The 22,835-nt window shown below is 38.5% G+C and overlaps 2 long non-coding RNA genes across 2 annotated transcripts in view; one reads left to right on the forward strand and one right to left on the reverse strand.

Annotated features, from left to right (window-relative positions):
• Positions 1-8,179, reverse strand: part of LOC118155248 (uncharacterized) — a 31,146-nt gene extending 22,967 nt beyond the window's left edge. Inside the window, exon 1 of the long non-coding RNA XR_004745474.3 lies at positions 8,077-8,179. This is a non-coding gene — a long non-coding RNA (uncharacterized LOC118155248). The remainder of the gene's footprint in view (positions 1-8,076) is intronic.
• A 63-nt stretch (positions 8,180-8,242) lies between these two features.
• The window catches only part of LOC118155249 (uncharacterized), a 52,230-nt gene continuing 37,637 nt past the window's right edge, over positions 8,243-22,835 (forward strand). The window contains exon 1 of the long non-coding RNA XR_004745475.3: positions 8,243-8,506. This is a non-coding gene — a long non-coding RNA (uncharacterized LOC118155249). The remainder of the gene's footprint in view (positions 8,507-22,835) is intronic.

A 22,835-nucleotide genomic window follows, 5' to 3' on the forward strand; every position in this document is an offset into this window, starting at 1 on the left:
CTTGTAGTATTCTGACAGTGCAAAAACCTGAGACATTTTAAAGAATTAGGCAATAGATTCACAGAATGAAAACACGTAAGTGCAGCTGCCTATGGTGAGAAAGATATATCACAGAATATTCCTGTGAATAGATGAGGTAGTAGATGGATGTTTAATATACCGCTCTGCAGAAACATATGTATCTATTCATGTCTTCATATATGTCCAGACAGACTTCGTGTCCCACTCCCCTGGGGCCCACAATCGTAATTACACAAATAGCATAGGCACCAAATGAGTGAAACCAACATTCTCAGAGCTGACTGCCGTTAGTCACTAATGAAGCCAGGTCAATGAATACCGGCTTCAACAATACAACAGATCATACATTCTGCAAGGAGACAATAAATTTTCCAAAAGAAAAATAACCTCCCTTAAGGGTACAGAGACTCCACAAAGACAAAATGAAGCTGATGAAAAGTAACCTGGCAAAAAGATCTGGATGACGACATCAGTGGTCATTTCACTATGCATGAAACTGAATATTTTCTAAAATACATATTTTTTAAATGACAGAGAATCATTTAAAAATGATGAATTCATAAAAGACAGGCTACTTAACTGATACTTTCTTTGGTACATCTCATTAGGTCTGAAGACATAGTTTAGCAGTTAACCCTTCAGGAACCATGCTGAGAAATTATCTCTTATGATGAACATCTTGATTTGTTTTCCAATTTAAAAAGTTAATTTATAGCATGAAGTCTTGTTGGGCTCTTAGTACACATGGAATAAATAATAGTAAACTCACTTACACGATGAGTTAAACTTTGGTGAAGGAGCTGGAGCTGTATTTCCAGCTACCTGGGAGGCTGAGGTGGGAGGATCACCTGGGGAGCCTGGGGAGGTCGAAGCTGCAGTGAGCCTAGATCACGCCACTGCACTTCAGTCTGGGTGACAGAGCAAAACCTAATCTTCTTAGAGAAATACCCAGATCCAGAAATCAGATCAACCATTGACTCATACTGGATGATTAAAATATATTTCTTGGGGATTTGGCGGGGGAAAAAAATACACACACACACACATACACACACACACACACACACACATATATATTTTTCTTGTCATATATTATGACAGTCACGCAGCCTCCAACTGGCTAAACCAGTCAGCATTTTTGCCCTCCCGGTAGAGTGAGACATCAGTGTTCGCCATCAGAAGTGTAAGCCTAAATTATGACGATATGGCTCACTATATATGATCTTGGCTTTTCTATTTTACTTGTAATATAATTCATTTCTTTCTTGTGTTTAAAATAAGAAGGCAGAATTGGTATGGTTCAAAAAATATACAACCTGCCATATGTTGTCATCGTATGCAATAAAGGAAAACTTTTATGTGCCTTCTATTGTGGGTTTTCTATAAAATAGGGACCTGGCCAACAGAGTAATGCTTGGGAAATGGAAAGTATACATAAAATAAATAATGAGACAAAGAACACATTAGATGCTCATAAGCTGATTGCTGTCTTTTGAATACAAAGGTCAAAAACACACAGACTGCAGCAGATGTGTGTGCTGGGGAAGACAGTAAGGATGCTAAGATTTATAACGAAACATAAGAAAACATTGTCAAGAGCTGGAACTGGGGCATTGCTCATTTGCACTCAGACTAAAAGACAGTTCTAATGAAGCAGCCTGAGTGGGCTGCTGCGAGGAGTCAGCCTTCCTCAGTGTCTGCCCCTCTTCTGACTGGCCTGTCCCAGGGTGGAGTGACCTGCTTCCGCTAGGTGGCACTCAGTCCTGAAGGTGTCAGATAGGCAGGGTTTCAGTCTGAATATACACAGCCTCCTGGCTTCCCCACCGTGATTTTTAACTCCTCTCTACCAGGACCATTCTACCACTGGGTCTTCTGATTTTCACACTGACTATCCCAATGGTAGAGGTGAATTGGTTTTGCCAGCTTGCTTTCCCAGTGGACTTGGGATCTCAGAGATGGCCTATGGTACATGCTAGTCAGAAGAGTCACCATTGGCTTGTGCCCAAGTCCCTGTTCTAATTAAATAGGGACAGGTTCACAAGCTTTTCGGTTCACACAGTGCCTTCACTATCGCAGCAATATTTCCACAGTGCTCCAAAATAAATACATAATGGCTTGCATTTATCAAGTAGCTAGGTCCAAAAAAAATTAAGTTTTTATATACTAACCACTTGGGGGGGTATCCTTGAAAAAATAATACACATAGCAGTTTGAAAAAAACAAACTTTCTGTTTTATCGTTAAGTAGTTATAATTACTCAATAATGAAAAACGTTCACCTGTTGGCCACTGCATGAATTCTCATTTCCTTATTTCTTGATGCACATTGATTTTGTTATACATAGTTTTATCACAGAAACCAGCAGAACCCCTTCTTAGCGAAGATGTGAGGTCACCAAAGGGAAAATTCAGTAAATTTTGTTGAATTTATTCTGAGGTTTACATACAAAATCCCAAATGATGACCAGAAGTGTAACTGTATTAGTTAGGGTTCTTGGAGGGACAGAATTAACAGGATAGATGTGTACATGAAGAAGAGTTCATTAAGGAGCGTTGCCTCACATGATCACAAGGTGAAGTCCCACAGTTGGCAGTCTGCAAGCTGAGGAGCAAGGAAGCCAGCCCAATTCCCAGAACCTCAAAAGTAGGGAAGCTGACTGCGGTCTTCAGTCTGTGGCCGAAGGTCCAAGATTCCCAAAGCTGAAGAGCTTGGAGTTTGATGGTGCTCAAGGACAGGAAGCACCCAGCAGAGGAGAAAGACGGAGGCCGGAAGACTCAGCCAGTCTAGACCTTCATGTTCTTCTGCCTGCTTTTATTCTAGCAGCACTGGCAGCTGATGAGATGGTGCCCACCCAGACTGAGGGGGGGTCTGCCTCTCCCAATACGCCACTCAAATGTTAATTTCCTTTGTCCGCACTGTCACAGACACACCCAGGAACCACACTTCGTACCTTCAATCAAGTTGACCCTCAGTATTCACCATCACAATAACCTTACCCTTAGATGGATGCTACAAAAACAAAACTAGAACAAACCAACAAAAACCAGAAAACATTTTCCTGAGTGTGTCCTGTCAAATCCCTGATATCTATGCCATCATCAGGAGCAGGGGACGTGCACTGAGGCGGAGGGGATGTGCTGGAGAAAGAGTCCTGTTCTTCTTCTGCTGTATATTTACACCAATTGCTGCCCTACAGACCCTTCCAGATAAAATATCTTGCGGGGGGAGAGTGCTGTGACCAACAGGCCAACCAGATAGTGCCCCCATAGACTGGGGCACTTATTTCCCACTCGGGCAACGATGCTGTTGAGACAACTAAGTGGTCCGACTAGTACCACATAAGCTGTATCACACTCAAAGCTCTATGGTGATTTCCTTGATATATGCTCTAAATTTAATTTCATGTAATACATCTCATAAAATCCGTGTTTAAAAATATCCTGCCATTTCATCATCCTGCTGTCAAACCTGAGCCTCTGCGTTTTTTAATAAGAAAGCACACTGCTGGCAGTAATACCGCAACGAGAGTCCAGAACACTATGCCAGTGCGCTGGAATTTCTCAGAGGTGCAGTTTTATGCAACAAATGTGTTTGCAGAACCCGAGGGGGTAGAAACAACCACAGGAAAATGAAAGATTAAAATTCTTAATACAAGAAGCATTATAAATTGGAAGCATTGATTGATGCACGCTTATGATCATTAGCTGATTTTTTTTTAATTGTGGAAGATAATAAAAGTTAAAAATGAAAGAAAGAGAACTATGTGAGTATTGAGGAAGCATATTGGATTTATCTGCTGTTCCTGAGTTGGGGACATAACTAGGGCAGGTAGCAGTTATTGAACAAGTCCATTGGGGACAGTCGCGGCAGGGATTGTGGGTCAAAACTCTGTTGTCATGTGCCATCTATCTATGGTCCTGTCTGTGTATACTGTCTGTCAGTGGTGATGAACTCTCCAGAAGATCTCAGGGGTTGTAGCTCAAATTATAGTATCGTAAAGATGTACAACATGATAGCAGAAGAAATGAAGAGCTTAATGTCCCTTTTGAGTGCCTGCTCAGTTATAAGAACGACTTGTGACACTTATTGTTATGTATTGAAATAGAAGAAAAAGATATATATCATTGATCCTAAACTGAAGTGGAGCTATAGACTCAGCACATTTAATAGTTCGGCCAGGAACATAGATAGTAAATGGCAAAGCAGTGTTTTCACAAGTGTCACTTTTATTTGGAAATGGGTGGGGTCTTTAAATTACTTTGAATACTATCATAAGAGTATAGTATAATTCTTTCATGAGAATATTTTAACATAATTTAAGAGTACTTAACATACTTTAAGAGTAATAAATTACTCAACTCAAGCTTTCTTCAACAACAAAAGGGATTTGCACTCCAGGGTGATACCCACAAAGGGTCGGATGGGTCCAGCTACATGGAGATCATACAGGCCTAGCTTCCCTGACCCTCAGTATCTCTCTGGGCTGATAGCTCTTGCTCATGGCTCCCACAGCACCCGTGACCTTCAGGGGCCGCAGGCTTCCTCATATATGGAGGAGAAGGAGACGGAGGCAGAGAGAGAGAGAGAGAGAGAAGGAGGAAAAGAGCCTCCCTTCCTTCCCTCCCTCCCTCCCTCCCTCCCTCCCTCCCTCCCTTTCTCCTTCCTTCCTTCCTTCCTTCCTTCCTTCCTTCCTTCCTTCCTTTCTTTCTTTCTTTCTTTCTTTCTTTCTTTCTTTCTTTCTTTCTTTCTTTCTCTCTCTCTCTCTTTCTTTATTTCTCTCTTTCTTTCTTTCTTTTCTCTTGATAGAGTCTTGCTCTGTCACCCAGGCTGGAGTGCCCTTCCTTCCTTCCCTCCCTCCTTCTTTCTTTCTTTCTTTCTCTCTCTCTCTCTCTCTCTCTCTCTCTCTCTTTCTTTCTTTCTTTCTTTCTTTCTTTCTTTCTTTCTTTCTTTCTTTCTTTCTTTCTTCCTTTTCTTTCAACAGAGTCTTGCTCTGTCACCCAGGCTGGAGTGCAATGGCATGATCTTGGCTCACTGCAACCTCTCCCTCCCAGGTTCAAGTGATTCTCCTGCCTCAGCCTCCTGAGTAGCTGAGATTACAGGCACAGGACACCGCACCCAGATTACTTTCGTATTTTTAGTAGAGACAGGGTTTCGCCATGTTGGCCAGGCTGGTCTCGAACTCCTGAACCCAAGTGATCCACCCCGTCAGCCTTCCAAAGTGCTGGGATTATAGGAGTGAGCCACCAGACCCAGCCGTGTATTATGTTGATAAACAGTTTAAACTTAAACTTGATGCCTCATGTTTCAACCAGGTTCTCAACCTCAATGTTTCAACCAGGTTCTCAACCTCAATGTTTCAACCAGGTTCTCAACCTCAATGTTTCAACCAGGTTCTCAACCTCAATGTTTCAACCAGGTTCTCAACCTCAATGTTTCAACCAGGTTCTCTCAACCTCAATGTTTCAACCAGGTTCTCAACCTCAATGTTTCAACCAGGTTCTCAACCTCAATGTTTCAACCAGGTTCTCAACCTCAATGTTTCAACCAGGTTCTCAGAAGCAAATGGACTACACAGAGCTGGGGTAAAAGAACGTGGAAACTCTAGTGTAAATTGGAATAGATATCAGAAAAGAAATGAATATTGAAGAAGCAACCACAGGGTCCAAAATAATAAAACCAGAAGGTGATGTCCTTATATTGGTACTTGTAGTAAGGAACAGGAAAAAGGGTGTTCATTATGACAAACTCTGTCATTATTCTGATCAATAAAATAAGTTCATACCCAATGAAAACAGAAATTGAAAAATAAAAAAAATCGAAATTGCCATTAATCCCTGTGCTCAGAGAAAGTCACATGTTTTTTTTGTGTGTCTTTCTCTTCCGTCTGGAGTATGTGTATATTATGTAATTATTTAAAACACTAACTCTTGGCTGTGTTGATGTGTCTTAGCTTTTATATTACAATTTCATTAACATTGTAACTTACCTTTATAATTTTTTTTTCCTAATCCCTTCAACTAAACTTGCTTTATTTTGTTTCCTTCTTCTTTCCTCAGTAATATAAAGTTTTATGGCCATAACTTTGTTATTGTTGTTGTTTTGCTGTACTCAATTATAGAGAATTCTAATTGCTTTTTTTTTAGTTTTGATTTCCCATTTATCCAACCACTAACCGAATGTTTTACAATATTTAACCACTAGAAGTTTTATTTGACTTTTTTAGTAATAATAACTTTTATTATTATTATTTTGCTTCCGTGTGTCTTGATTACCAGTTTCTTCTTCATCTGTGAAAAATAATATTACTCATTCCTCCAAAAAGTACATTACAGTACTAAGACATTACACATAAACTAAATGCATTCAGGTCAGCTTTAATCAGAATTATAAAGTCAGCAACATAAGAAATAAAATGCAAAATCATGCAAATTTCAACATTTTCAAAAAGCATGGCCCTCATTGTTTAAAAAAAGTGTTGGCTCGAACACCATTTTCCTGCGGAGATTATCATCCCTGCTTTGACCCCCGTCTGGATTCACCTGCAGGGAGCATCCTTCCTCCTTTTTCTTGACTGATGCAATTTTCCACATAGTTGGTATATTCCCCAGGCCATTTTAATAAGAGGAAGTTCATACACTCACATATATGTCACCATTTGACTGAGAGCCCCTTATGTTTGTTTGTGACAAATTACTGTCAGTCAGTACATGGACAATTTATGGTGGTGATGAGAACAAACCTGGGAAGGATAAGGCTTGAGGTTTACAAAGTAAACTCAGCTAATGTTGGTTCTGACTAATAAATCAACATCTAATGGTCCACTATCAAATACTAATTAATTCTTTCTTTCCTTCCTCATATTAATTTAGTGTCATTCCAAGTCTTCGGGGGAAATAGTTCGCAGCTTGAAGCAAGAACGCTCTTATGCCTTGCCAGATGATTTTATTAATTGCAGTAAGTGCAGTGGCGTTGGACACCCAAATTTAGAAATGAAAGATGACTTTGGAAGACAATTCTCCCCTTCGGCAAGTATGATATTTTAGGATCTCAATAAATCCTTTTGAACCTAATAGAAGTGATTTTCTCATATCTTTTTTGGTACTCAGATATTCTGGTAATCCAATACTAGAACCCTTATATATCAACATTCGTATAAAAGCAACTTCGAAATACAAAATAAAATAAATTCAACAAGTTTGTTCAGAACCCTGGTCACAATAAGATATTTCACTCTGATGACAAAGTCTATATTTGCACCTAACTGATATTCAGAGGGGGCTAAAATACCCATTTAACCATTTAAAATTCTGATAGTCAGCTGAATCTTGTATGTGCAATTATATGTTTTAGGTATTTTAATTTATTCTTAGTTTAATAATTTAAAAGATCATCTGTAAATTAGATGAAAGAATCCTTTCCTTGGGGGGGAGGGGGAGAGGGTCTCACTCTGTCATCCAGGCTGGAATGCAGTCAACCCTCACTGCAGCCTCGACCTCCCAGAATCAGCTGATCCTCCCACCTCCGCCTCCTGAGTAGCTGGGACCACAGGAATGCACCGTCAAGTCCAGCTATTTTTTTATTTTTTATTTTTTTGTAGAAAAGGGTTTTTGTCATGTTGCCATGGCTAATCTGGATCTCCTGGGCTCAAGTGCTCCACCTGCCTTGGCCTCCCAAAGTGCTAGGATTACAGGTGTGAGCCACTGTGCCCAAGCCCGATGGAATCTTTTTCAAATAATATGATATGGTGAGGAATTAAATAGAAAGTCACAGTACTGTGCAGCTTTGAGGGCTGATAAGTGCTAGGAAGCAATTGCACTTTGCACGTTCATTAGATTTTGTGCCAGGCAGAAAATGTGGACACAGATATACTTCTCCTACTTTCCTCTGTGTATGTTATAGAGGATGACAGTAAGTGGTAGAGTGGATTGAAGACCCTCGTGCGCTAAGTCTTGCTCACATGCCCATGCACATCTACAGTAATACAGGCCCTCTGACCCCCTGGACTCAACACTAGGAGTTGGGGAGGGATTGCCTCCATGGAAAGGCATAGCTTACTCCAATATCTTCAGTCAGCAACAGAAGAGCTGTGGCTTGTTCAATCTTCCCAAACACTAGCTTTTGGGCATGTTGATTTTTCAATCGTCTTTTCAGACAGTTCAGAATTTTAGGAGTGCATGAAAGTTCTTTGACATCACAATGTGATGAAAGCACCCTTTACTTCAGTCTCTTTCAAAATGTGGAATGAACTGGGGAGTTCCCAGGGTCTGCTCTTCCCGTGGGCAGTGGAAGAGAGTCATCCTGTTCAAGGCTGGTTCAGCCCCCAGCTCAGTTCAGGAGCGCTGGCTCCTGATGGAATGGTGAACCAGGGTGAAAACGAGGACATGGAATAAGGCTGCAGAAACTGCGTGCTGAAGGGTACACAGTTGTTTGGGGAAACTGTACTATTTCGGCATTGCCAGATCGGCAGCGTGGCATTTACTGCATGGTAAGAATTAAAGCACCTTTCAAATCTCTTAAAATTTGGGGAGGGAAAAAACACACCTACTCAGCAAATCGGGCTCAATGTGTGTAAAGCTCAGGGAATGATCCACGGTTATAAAAGCTACTGGCAAGGGTCACCATGCCTCTTAAATGACAAGCTGTGAAGGTCACTGTAGGCATTCGTGTTGCTTGAAACCGCTCACTTTAAGACTAGATGTTCAAATAAATCAATTCTGTTAGAAACCTTGGCAAAGACTGGGAAAAGCATAAAGCCCAGATCAATCTTTCCTTTAGGCTGTATTTCAGATTGTTGAACGTAAGACTATACGAAAATGTTTCCCCTTTCCCCTTTTTAGTGTCTGTTTTATGAGAAAAGTAGAACTTAAGAGTTCCCCAGACATTATACGGAACTATATATATTGGGTGCATGTGTCATTACCTCTAAGTACCCATAGACATTTTTACTTAGCAACATTTTCATGTTTTCTAAAATTCCTACAATTATACATGTCAAAACAATTCTTCTTATTTCTTAAGGGAGTTCTCTCTAAATCTAAAGGTATTAAGAAAATGTTAGTATTTCCAGCAACTGTGGTTTATATTAAAAATAGGGGCTCCAGGGGAAAAAACTGAGCTCAAAAGGTCTCTATCTCATGACTTTAAGCTACATTTAGGAAGCAATATATAAAATACGTCGTACAAATTTCTAGCACTTTTTTGGGTTTTTGTGTAGCACTTAGCACTACACGCCAGTAGTAGATATGTTTATGTCCCTATCATTTTCTCTACGAGTGTGTAGGGGCTTACAGTCAGTCTTTGATTCATTCTCTTTCTATCCCTCCTAAAGCAGTTTTCAAACAGTATGTTCCTTCATGTTAACAAGAGGAATAAAGAACCTCTGTTCATATAAGCACAGAAAAACTGAGCTAACAAAATTTTAAATAGTTTTTTTTTCTAATTAGTATCCACTGACTCTTCAAAAGTTGGATAAATTCTGATGTAAACCCTAACCTTATTTGATTGCCTGTTAATGTGTCTTACCATTGCCACAATAAAGATACAGAATATTTCCTCCACTCCACAAAGACTACTCTCTGCTCTCTGCAATCACATTCTTCCCCTTCCCCAAGCCCAGTGAGTCCTTCCTCACTCTGTCCTGTGGGCATATGGAATAGTATTGCCATTTTTAGAATGTAATACTGATGCAATTACAGAGCATTCTCTTTTGTCCTCATCTTTCTTCGCTGAGAAAAATGTTTTTGAGATACTTGTCATTGATAAAAACAAGACATTAGCTTTTTATCACTGAATACTCTTCTACGGTGTGAAGACCTCACAATTGATTGAGCTATTCCTCTATAATAGTAACTGGGCATGTAGATAGATTTCAGTTTCCACTGGCATTTAGTAACATTAAGTATTAATCTTCTAGTAAGCATAAAACTATTACAAATAAAGCATTTATGTACTAGCCTTTTTTGACTGAATTTTCTATTCTTTTTTTTTTTTCAGTAAATGACAAGGGGTAGAATTATTGAGTAATGTACTAACTGTATGTTAATCCAGTTTCTAAATCGTCTTTCATTCCCACAAGCAATGTGTGAGATTTCCAGGGCCATGTCTTCATCTTTCGATTTTACTCATTCTATAGTGTTTGGATTTTTTTACTTCAGAAACTCTATTTTTTACTTCTAGAATTTCCATGTGATCCTACTTTTTGATTTCTACTCCATCCATACTTCTTTTTTCTTATTCATTGGAATAATGTTTTGATTTAGTTATTAAAAATAAATATAAAGGCTTTTTCAAAATTGTTATTCATGAATTGAAATGTCTGGTTCATCTCAGACTCAGAATCATTTTTTTCTTTTCTCCTGAGAATGTGCTCCATTTTCCTGATTCTGCATGTGCCTGATAACCTCGGATTCTATCTGCAGTGTCGTGAATGTGAATGTGAGGAGATTCAGGCCTCTTTAGGTTTCTCTGATGGGCATGGCTTCCTATGTCTCAGCAGGTCATTTCCGGGTAACCTCAGATTACGTCTGCAGTGCTTGGATATGAATGTGAGGAGATTCCGGCCTCGTTAGGTTTCTCTCATGGGCATGGTTTCGTACATCTCAGCAGATGATTGCTGGGTAACCTCGGATTATGTCTGCAGTGAAGTGAATGTGAATGTGAGGAGATTCAGGCCTCATTAGGTTTCTCTGATGCCCATGGCTTCCTATGTCTCAGCAGGTCATTTTCTTGGTTAGTCTGATCTGCAAACTCTACTCCTTGAGAAGCTCTGGTTGTCATCCAGATCATTTCATTTTAGTCGAGATATTTTTGAACTATCCTAGACGTGAATGTTTTAGGAATCACTCGGAGACGTGTGTAGAGAGATTTAGGTGATCCCTCTGTTCTGTTCCTTCTTTTATGGGACCTCGTAGTCTCCCTGCCATTGTTCTCCCGACCTCGCTTTCCTGTGTCCCTGGTCAGAATACTGGAGGGATCGTCGCTCTCTGTCCCCTCACCACTTGTCATGCCACACAGACTACACTTCACTCTGGGCCACAAGCAACACGTTTTTGTAGCTTCTGGTCTTGCTCTCTGCTCTCGGAAAACGTGCAAACCCTCCATCCAGCCTATCTGCTCTTGGCCAGCCGCTGGGGCCTGCAGGCACTCGCTTTTTGTGCTGCGTCCAAGGTTTGCCATGCCTTTCTGCAGGACGGTCTGGTGAGTACTTAATCTGTCATACACAGAAGCAAACATTTATCCATGTGGTAGCTCATGTTTTCACTCTTGTGGCATCATTTTGAGACACAGACTTTATTCGTTTGAATGTAAGGTATCAATTTTTTGCTTTGCGAATAGTGATTGTTGTGCTCTATTTACCTGATGTACATTATTAAGATTTCCTTCTGCATTTTCCTCTAGAAGGGTCAATGTTTTAACTTTCTCATTTAGAACCACAATTAAGCAGAATTGATTTTTGTATGTGGTGTGAGTTATTGATCAGAACCTCTTGCCAGTGGAAACACTATGAGATCCATTTTGACTTTTGAATTTCCATATAGTTATGTAATTATGCTCAGCATAGTTAACAACATAGAACAAAATCTTAAATAATGCTGGATATAAAATCAATTTCTAAATTGTATTTATGCTTTGAATTAACTCAAATATCTCTGCAGTAGATACAAGACCCAAAAAATAAGCTGTGACCAATTCATCAGTCTTTAAAGTTCCAAACTATGTTGGACAGTTAAAATGACATCAACAAAAATGTTTTGAGCAAATTAACTAATCTCAGGCAGCTCAATTAAGTGCCTGAAGCCAACCATGTAATTAGAATCCTCTGCTCTTTGCCATTTAGACTACACGTTAAGTACGTTTGAAGTAGTTTCTGTTTTATGAATTAAAATAGAATGATCTTGACTCTTCTCTATTTATGAATGAAGTTCTGGTCATTTACAAACTTAGCGAGTAGTTTATATATGTACTTTCTCTGTATCATAAAAGAAATAAAATTATATAAAATCATAAAATTAACCTGTAATCTGTCACATCTCTTTCATTACCATTTAACGCATCTTCTGTGTACAAAACAAGAGAGGAAAGGAAAAAGGTAAAAATGAACAATCAAGAAAAGAATTAATGATACAAAATTCAAAAAGAAAGTAATGGTCGATGTGATACAAAGAGTAAACAAAAAACACTTGATTTCTCAAGTAAAATGTAAACTAAATATGTATTATATTTTGAGAAAAAGCTTAGCCTTGTAAAATAATTTTTTCATAGTATTCATTATGCACCTACGATGCAGACTCTTAAATCACCTGTGTTTAATTTAATACTTCCTGTGTGACTCATCCGTCTATCCCCTAACTGCAGTGGTTTTCAAGTGTGATCCATGATGTTAGTTGGCCCGTTAGAAGAAAGAGTCTCATAGACTGACAGTATAAAAAAGGCGCTATAGCGTGGACCCTGCAGGTGGTATTGTGATAGCATTAATTGGATAGTTTACTTGTGTCCATTCTATCTCATAAATATTACATTGATAATCTTATATCTAAAATAATTCAATTCAAAGCATTGTTTTGACAATTTTCACATTTAAACTTTGTTGATACCTGCACACTGTCACGTATCATGAGGTTAGGAGTTTGAGACCAGCCTGAACAACATGGTGACACCCTGTATCTACTAAAAATACTAAAATTAGCCAGCCATGGCGGCATGCACCTGCAATCCCAGCTACTAAGCAGGCTTAGGAAGGAGAATGGCTTGAACACGGGAGGCAGAGATTGCATGCAGTAAGTCGGGATTGCACTCCAGCCTGGGCCACAGAGAGCGACTCCATCTCAAAAAAAAAAAAAAAAGAAAGAAATGAATAAGATGTCATTTGCTAAAAACAAATTTTGCATTGAACCTCACATACATTTTTCTTTTTTCCCTTGTATTTGTACTTTCCCCCACAATTTAGTTAAGTAAAATTATGCCATTATGTTTAATTTTACGTGTCAATTTGACTGGGCCATGAAGTGTCCAGATACTTTGTCAAACAGTGTTTCTGTGAGTGTGTTTTGGGATAAGGTTAACATTTTAATTAGTGAACTTTCAGTATAGTGGATTCTTCTTCCTAAAGTGAGTGGGCCTCATTCTCTAAGTTGAAGGCCTGAATAGAACAAAAAGCTTGTTCTCTTGTAAGTAAGGAGAATTATTCCTGTCTGTTTTTGAGCTGGGATCTCGGTTTTTTTCCCCCTTCGGACTCAAACGGAAGCATTGGCTTTTCCTAGGTCTTGGGCTTGTTGGCTTCTGGGTGGGGAACTCCATCATCAATTGTCTTTGTTCTCAGGCCTTTGCACTGGGACTGGAACTGACACCATCAGCTTACTAACTACAGCTCTTGAGACTTCCCAGCCTCCATAATAATGGGAGTCAATTCCTGGACCTGCTTCTAGAGAACCCTGATGAATTGAGTACACATGGTAGCTCATCAGGTATAGAGGGGCATTCAATGGAAGGAGAAATTTGTTACATATTTGACAAAACAAAGAAGTCGTGACTTTATTTGATGCTATTTTTAACACCTGGGAGAAAAGGAAAACTAAATTATATGACAATTTTTCTTACTCTAACTCCAAAAAGAATAAAATACGTAAATATGTGTATTAGTCTGTTCTCACACTGCTAAGACATACCCAAGACGGGTAATTTATAAAGAAAAAGGTGGCCGGGTGCGGTGGCTCAAGCCTGTAATCCCAGCACTTTGGGAGGCCGAGGCGGGTGGATCACAAGGTCAGGAGATCGAGACCATCCTGGTCAACCTGGTGAAACCCCGTCTCTACTAAAAATACAAAAAACTAGCTGGGCACGGTGGCGCGTGCCTGTAATCCAGCTATTCAGGAGGCTGAGGCAGGAGAATTGCCTGAACCCAGGAGACAGAGGTTGCGGTGAGCTGAGATCGCTCCATTGCACTCCGGCCTGGGTAAAAAGAGCGAAACTTCCATCTCAAAAAAAAAAAAAAAAAGTAAAAGATTTGATGGACTCACAGTTCCAAATGGCTGGAAAGGCCTCATGAGCATGGAGGAAGGTGAAGAAGGAACGAAGGCACATCTTACGTGATAGCAGGCAAGAGAGGGTGTGCAGGGGAACTGTCTTTTATAAAACCATCAGATCTTGTAAGACATTCATTGTCAGCAGAACAGCATAGGAAAACCCTGTCCCCATGATTCAATTACCTCCCACCGGGTCCCTCCCATGACACGTGGGGGTTATGGGAGCTACAATTCAAGATGAGATTTGTGTGGGGACACAGGCAAACAATATCAATATGTTATTTTAAAAGTCTGTGCTTGGATAAGTGTGAGAAACAATACCTTAAACATACAGACTGCTAATTGTGTATACAGAATTACTCTTTATATATATTTGGAATGTTCTGCATAAAATGAAACCCTAAAAGTCAAATCTATGAAAGGAGAAAACTCTGAGCAAAATTCACAATGTGAATTTATTTTAATGCAATATGCATAAATAAGGGATCACATTTCAGGTAGCCAATACGTGTATGTATTCAAGTAATTTTATTGTAAGAATTTCTGCTCTGTCACAAGGCAGATATGTTAGAATAAAGCACTCCGCTGAGACTTACTGTAATAGCACTTTATTTCACAGTGTTTGTTTTGATAAATTGGTTATGTAATCTACAAACAAGTATGTTCACTTATGCTGTTCGCAAGAATTTTATCATGTACACATTAAAGAGTCTGGACATTTATAATGGCCTGCTAATTGAGACATAGATGTTACAGGTAAATGAGAAGAGTTACTATTAATCTGGATACACATTAATGTTAGCAAAAGGATTAAAAGATGCAAAAATGTTACACAAAATTATTAAAATATGTTGTCAAGTGTAATAAATTTTTCTATTGTTTATGTTTTAAAATATTATAAAATATTGAAAGATTCAACAGAATATTTATGACCTAGAGCATATTACAGAAGCAGCCTCTTTGATCTTCCCCTGCTGGCGAGCCCTAAATTACATCCTAGGCTAGTGAATCCACAAGTCTACTGGCTGGTTTTAGTTTATTTTTAACATCTTTATATACTTTTTATATTTTAATTTTAAATTATTTATATAAATGGATACACAGTACATACTTTAATCTCTTGCTATTCTGAAGAAACATCATGTTCATAAGCTATGTCCATTTTGATACATGCGATTATAGTTTATGCTTTTCTCTGTCTTAAAGAAAATAGTGTTCATTCTACTGAAAATAAACATGTGGGTGATTTTCAATTTGGGGTAATTATAAGTAAAATGTTATGAATGCTCTTACATGTCTCTTGATTGACATCTGCAAGACTCTAGAAATGGAATGTCAAGCATTCACATAAATGTTGCTTCTTAAACTTTTCAGTGACACCAATCAGTTCTTAAAAGTGAATGTCCCAATTTCAGTTTTCTGTTCCACCATGTAAAGATTTTATAATTTGTCACTCCTGTCATCACAGGAAATCAACAAAAAATAAACTAAAAAGAATGACTCTTGCTAGATCCAACAGATACTGAGGTCACAGGGAAAACCAATGCCCTGAAAAGTTCAGAGACAAGAAAATACAGAAAATCACAATTTACCAGAAACAGAAGCCACTAGAGCCATAAGCAGGTAGAAAAAATGTAACCTCTGATCAATGCTAAATCCTGAAGAACAGGTATAGAGTAGCTGAGAGTTGAAACATCTGGGGACCCAGGCTTGGGGAAGATTAGGGGCAAATTTTAATTCTAGTATTACCAGTAAACAAATGTAAATAAGAAGAATAATTATTATGCTAAGACAGAAGATACCATAAAGTCACATAAACGCTCAATTAAAACCAAAAAATACATAATAAAAAGTAATATTTTTAAAAGAAACAAAAGCAGGTATAACAAATAAAAAGCAGTAACAACCATGGCAGATGCTGAGCCAACTATACCAATAACTACAATTAGTATAAATGCTCTAAAATACACCCATTAAAAGACAGAGAGTGATGGAGTGGATGAAATGAAACCCAATTATATCTCCACAATAATAAATCCAATTTAAATATAAAGGCATAGATAGACTGAAAGTAAAATGAAGAAAAATGATATGCCACACCAACACTAATCAAAAGAATGTTAGAGGAGCCACAGTAGTTTCAGACAAAGTATATGTCAGAACAAGGGAAATTATCTAGGATAAAGAGAAGTATTGTCTAACTATAAAGAGATCACATCTTCAAGCAGATGTAACTGCATAGTGCACATACATCTATCAACAATGCATCAACATACCTGAAGAAAAACACTGGTAAACCTACAAGGAGAAATAGACAAACCCACTAATATAGTTGGAGGCTTCATCACACCTCTGTCAGTAATTGATAAAGTCAGCAGAAAATCGATGAAGGCATCACAGTGAAAAAGCACCATTAGTCTATTGGATTTCAACTACAACACCTCACACATTTTTCTAAGTTCACATGAAACTTTCATTAAGATAAACTTTTGTAACATATTGCCAAACTGGAAATCCATAGATATATAAGTATGTGTACATTCTTCTAAGAATAAATAATCTTTAATATTTGGTTGTAATATTTGATTAACATATATTAGGTCAATCATGTTTTAACTATTAATTTACTAACTGATTTTTTTTTGTTTGCTTGATTTATAATTACCAAAAGAACTCCACTGAATCTCCAATTATGTCAATGGATTTTTCAATTACGCCCTATATTTCTGTCAATATTTGCTCTACATAATTGAAGCTACATTATTTAGCACAAGCAAGTATAGGATTGTTATAGCTTACTGTTGAATTAAATTTTGGTTTTGTGAAATTATTACTTAATTACTAATTAAGTCTTTTTCCAACGGAGCGTATTAAGTCTCATGGGTATTCCCTTTGAGCTAGGCATCAGTTTTCAAATATGGTTTAAAATACAATTTTAAAAATAAGCTATAAAACAATCATTATCTGGAAAGCTGGTTTAAAAATTCTCTTTATTTTCTCATTGGTAACATGCGTTTGGGAAGAGAGCAAGTCCCATTTTCATAGCCCTATTAATATTACCCATTTTGATACTGAAGTCTAATTCCTCAAATCAAATATTTTAACATTGAGAAATAAAACATTCAAATATACCAACATTGACATTTTACAAAACATCTGATCTCTTTACCATCACGTTCCATGTTAAAATATAAACAAGTCTAAAATTCAGAATATTAAAGCTGGAGAGAATTTTAAAAAGTCATTTGTTTATGTGTGTAAATTAACCTAACAATGTGATCAGTTGTATTTATTTCACATTTTAGCTTCACAAATTATCATTTTGAATACATGACTTCCATTTCTTGTATCTGTAAATAATGGCCGGAAGTGAAAAAGGTTGCAGCTGGGAAAGATTAAATTAAACCACCAATTCTTTTCCTTGAAGTATTTCCAGGAAGCAGAATTTACATTTTTTTTTTTTTTTTTTTTTGAGACGGAGTTTCGCTCTTGTTACCCAGGCTGGAGTGCAATGGTGCGATCTCGGCTCACCGCAACCTCCGCCTCCTGGGTTCAGGCAATTCTCCTGCCTCAGCCTCCCGAGTAGCTGGGATTACAGGCACGCGCCACCATGCCCAGCTAATTTTTGGTATTTTTAGTAGAGACGGGGTTTCACCTTGTTGATCAGGATGGTCTCTATCTCTTGACCTCGTGATCCACCCGCCTCGGCCTCCCAAAGTGCTGGGATTACAGGCTTGAGCCACCGCGCCCGGCCACATTATTCTTATTGTTTAAAATGCCAACGAACAGCTAAGCTTCTATCTCAGCTGGCTTCAAATACCTGGTTTTTAATGGCATCATTTTCTTTTTCTTTCTTTCTTTCTTTCTTTCTTTCTTTCTTTCTTTCTTTCTTTCTTTCTTTCTTTCTCTTTCTTTCTTTCTTTCTTTCTTTCTTTCTTTCTTTCTCTTTCTCTCTCTTTCTTTCTTCTTTCTTTCTCTCTTTCTTTCCTTCCTTCCTTCTTCTTTCTTTCTTTCTCTCCCTCTCTTTCTTTTCTTCTATTTTTTTCTTGGAGGCTTATAAGCATTTTGAATTCCATAAAGCTTCATTCCATAAATTTTAACTGTGGGGTAGATCCCAGAATACTGATACAAGTGTTCTGAAAAATTACATTAACTTAAGGGTCCTACGACTTACCTGCTTTTCAAAAAAGAGCTGCTTCTTTAATTACTATTTGTCCATATCGCATTGAACATTCTAACAGTGGAGGAATATGGCCAATTTGCAGAAAAATATCTCAATCGAAGTCTCATTTCAGGGGATGTAAGATCATCATTCAGATTTGAAGTGAGAACACTTTGTTTAAACAGGAGCCAACAGCAACATCTGGCTCAACTAATCCTGAGGCTCAATGCACTCTCCTTCATGTTTCGAAAGTGCACATTTTCCCTCCTTTGATTTCTCATTTCATGGACATCTGAAGCCATGAACATTGAGAAGGACTATTTTGTGATCATTTTGACTTATCTATAAGCAGGAGGCTTGCAAAATCCCTTAGGAACTCATCCTGGTAGATTTGAACCTCAGTTAAGCAGATTCAATTAGTGGGCATAGATGGGCTGAAGAGCAGCAAGGGCTCAACTCCCAGAGATACTAAGAGCTTATACAATGTATTATTACTTTTAAAAATGCCTTGTTTCCTGTCACTGACACGTTTTCTTCAAACCATTTGGGAAGGAAACTACATCTCGGAGGTATGTTATAACTACAGTTTAATTTCATAGCCCCAGATTTTCTTCGTATTTTGTCTCCAGGAATTTGAGTATAGGGTCAGGGGAGGCAGTGAATACCCTTGTTATTTGATGTCTCAAAGACTGAATAATGTTTTCATTCATGCTGGCCAGATGACAAAGAGAGACACGTGTAATTCACTCCGGGCACCACTGCCCCAAATCTTTCCAGAGTGTATTAAAACGATGGGAACTAATAAATCTTTGAGCTCACACTTGGTCCCAGGCAAAGAGGTAACTTTTGGTGCCTTACATATTAATTTTCTCACTGCTACTGTACAAGGTAGGTCCCAAGAAGAAGAAAAAAGCTTAGACATATTTATTTTAATGGAAGTAGAAAACAGAGGGGGCAATGTAGTGATGGGAGGGAGAGGGGACCAAGAAGAGGAAAGGAGAAGATAGGAAAACTTGCTCAAGAGTCTACAAATGCGCAGTAAACTAGTTAAACGGTTCACCTATGGTCTCATGGCTAGTATCATTGCCAGAATAAATATGTGGCTTGTTTGACACTAAAATCTATGCCTTTAAAACCTTCACTGCGTACCCAGGGCCCTGTGGCAGACACTGATGCGATTTCCTTTTCTTCTTGGACACATAGCAAGGTTCATTTTTCAGTCTCCCTTACAGTTAGAGGTGCTCATGTAAGCAAGCTCTTGCCAGTGGAATATGCCATCCCTTCACTGTCTGGCCACTAAAGCCTTTTTCACCACATTCTCTCTGTTCCCCTGTTGGGAGGCTGAAGGAAGATCTCAGAGCCCATAGAAGAGGTCATAAAGGAAAATAAAGCTACACAGTAGAAGGGTCCTGGGTCCCTGAAAAATTATGCAGACGGCTCTCTGGAAGCAGGTGCATGAAGTGCCGTGTGAGCAGGTGAAGCTTCTGTGCTTTGGGGTCACTTGCCATAGTAGTCAGATGTCCCTGGCTAATGCAAACACAAGTACAGTCACCCATCACTTAATGACGGGGACACATTCTGAGAAATGTGTCATTAGGCGAGTTCCCTCTTACTCAAACAACATAGAGTGAACTGACACAATAGTGGACAGCACAGCCTGCTACACACCTAGGTGGCATTTTGTACAGCATGTGATTAAATACCATAAGCAATTATAATGTAACAGTGCACATTTGTGTATTTAAACACAGAAAAGGGTATGGTAAAAATACGATATTACAATCTTATGGGATAATCATATATACATTCAGTCATTGAACAGAATTTTGTTATGTGGCATGCGACCTGCACAAAAAGCAGTGTGGCACATCTCAGCCTCCTCCAGCCATATTTATCCTACTTGACAGTAGGTTCAATCAGGTCAACTATGTCCTACCAGTGTTTTAGCGTCTAACAGATACCAATGCCTTCATCTCTGAGGACTGAATCCTAAAGATTTCCTACCCAGAAGAAGGGCATGAGGGAAATCCTGAGCCCTCTGCAAACCATGTCACATGGGTAGTTGCCTATTTACGTACTGTAGGGGTGAATCCTATTTGCATCACATTCAATTTTCTGTCAACAGTTAAAAATAATAATTAGAAAAATAGAGAAAGTGACAGGTCTATTAGATTCTTAAAACTGTGTTATATGTGGACGAAAGCAGATTGTCACCATCGTGTACTGTTAAATTTAAAGCTAAAGAGAAAATAAACTCCCTTTTCACCGTTCCTAATACAAACAAATATTTCTCATCTCAATGGCAAAGGTAAAGAAATGGACCTCTCTAAGAGTGTTCTAGCCAGGGCTTCTCCTCCTCATAGATTTCTACAATCTCAGGCCTCAAGTTCAGTTCCACGACACTATACCATAACACCCACAGCAAGATAATGCTGTCTTGCTGCTGTTATGGTTATTAACATAGTTGCTATTGCGAAGTCTATTAGCTGCATACTTTTTTATGGGTATGAGTTTATCTTCACAATATCCTGGAGGGAAGATGGGTGGTGACTTTTATCAGCACTATTCTTGTGATTAAGTAACCAGAGAGAGAAGTGCAAAGCCATTTCCCAGTGTAACGCAGCCAATCAAAAGCACAGTCACGTTTAACATTCGAAGGATTTCCACTGTTGTGCACTTAGGCAATGACTCACACTCAATGACTCCTATGGGTTTTTGGACAAAATTCATATTGTAGAAAAAGATTTTCCCCAAGTCAAAAAAGAAAAATCTTAATGGCCTTAGTCATTGAACTAGATTCAAAATATTTTAAATTATGACATTTTCTTTGTTGCCTGGGAATGTCCCCCAAAAGCAGTTACTCTGCAGTAAGAGAATGACAAGGAGGATCTGTTTGGAATGAACTTTACTACTGATCTATAAAGCATGTAAAGATGTTATGCAATATTCATAGCATGTCATCGTGAGTTTATTTCTGTTCCTTAATCATTGGAGACACTTTAGCATAGTAAGTCCGAATTGCTCTAGGGGCGCTAAGTGTTCCACACATAAAGCTGTGTTTCAGAGTCTCACTGTGTATACAAAACAAAAGCCAGCCTCCTTAGTCTGACCTGCAAGGCCCTCCATGATCCCTTCCCAAGCTATCTCCTCATGCATGCTTCTGCTACACATGAACATATTTTAAAGTGTACACAAATCACCTTGCTTCTTAGCCTATCACTCCCTGAAACTTCTGTCTTTATATATGCCATGATGCTTATCCCAATCACTTAGAAAAATTTTATTTTCCTGTTAACTCTACATTTAAAAGTCCCTTTTCATCTTTAAAATACCTACCTTAAAATGCTACAATTTCTCTTGAATTCCCAAATGACCTTTGTGGGGTCACTTGCTTCTCTCACACTTCCTGTAATACTTATCAGTGGCTTGTGGACCCTAGGAGCAAATACCTGCCATGTTCAGTCATTTTAATTATCTGTAGGGACTAGCCATGTGTTTCACAGGTAGCAAGTGCTTACTTCTCATAGTCAAGCATTTTTTGATGAAACTGTTTCAAACTAACTTTTTCTCACATGAAAGAGATACAATTCGAGAAAGAGACATACATTCTTCATAGGACCCAAAGGGGTAACAGCATGTATTCTATGGCAACAGTCATTTTGGATTAAGGATAATCTTAATTTGGGTTCAGCTATTATTGCTTATGTGTTCTGTGTTTTTCATGGGCTTCTCTCTATTATATAGAGATTAGAATTTTAAATTTTCTAAAGAAGTTTCTAACACATCTTTATGCCATGTTCTCTTGCTGACTCTAAAATTAAACCCACATACCAATAATGTCAGATATTTTCCTGAATGGCCTATTTAATTTATTTATTTACTTATTTATCTATCTTTCTATTTATTTACTGAGACAGAATCTCATTCTGTCACCCAGGTTTTAAGGCAGTGGCTTGATCTTGGCTCACAGTAACCTCCACTTCCTGGGTTCAAGCGATTCTCATGCCTCAACCTACCAAATAGCTGGGATTACAGGCATGCACCACCACGCTTGGCTAATTTTTGTATTTTAGTTAGAGAAGGAGTTTCACCATGTTGGCCAGGCTGATCTAGAACTCCTGGCCTCAAGTTATTCACTCTCCTTGGCCTCCCAAAATGCCGGGGTTACAGGTGTGAGCCACCACACCCAGTCCTGACCAGTCCATTTTAAACAATATATCGGAAGGACATATTGGCATTTCTAGAGGGACATTTATACTTAAAAATAAGTAAATATAACAAGGATGACTAGGCTGATCTCCCGCTAGGGAAAAAATATAGCCAAAGCCATGAGGAGTGGAGGAAAGTGAGTACTCCAAGTTACCGGGTTAGCAGCACTGTCACTTGAGGAAGCATGCTTTTAAAGTGCAGGTGAATTCAGGAGTTTGTCTAGTCTATTACGGTATCAGGACATGCCTTCACTAGATCACCCTCAATCCTTTATCTGACAAGACAGTCCGTCCTTGAAGATGTTTATAAAATTGCTTAAATCTTAATCCCCATATTTGGTGGAAAATAAAACATTCTCACACATTTACAAAAGTTCTCTGGAAAATTGGGGTGGAGTCGGATGAGATTGCTGTGGCAAAGGC

This window comes from Callithrix jacchus, chromosome 7, assembly GCF_049354715.1.
Source record: "Callithrix jacchus isolate 240 chromosome 7, calJac240_pri, whole genome shotgun sequence".
Lineage (NCBI taxonomy): Eukaryota > Metazoa > Chordata > Mammalia > Primates > Cebidae > Callithrix > Callithrix jacchus.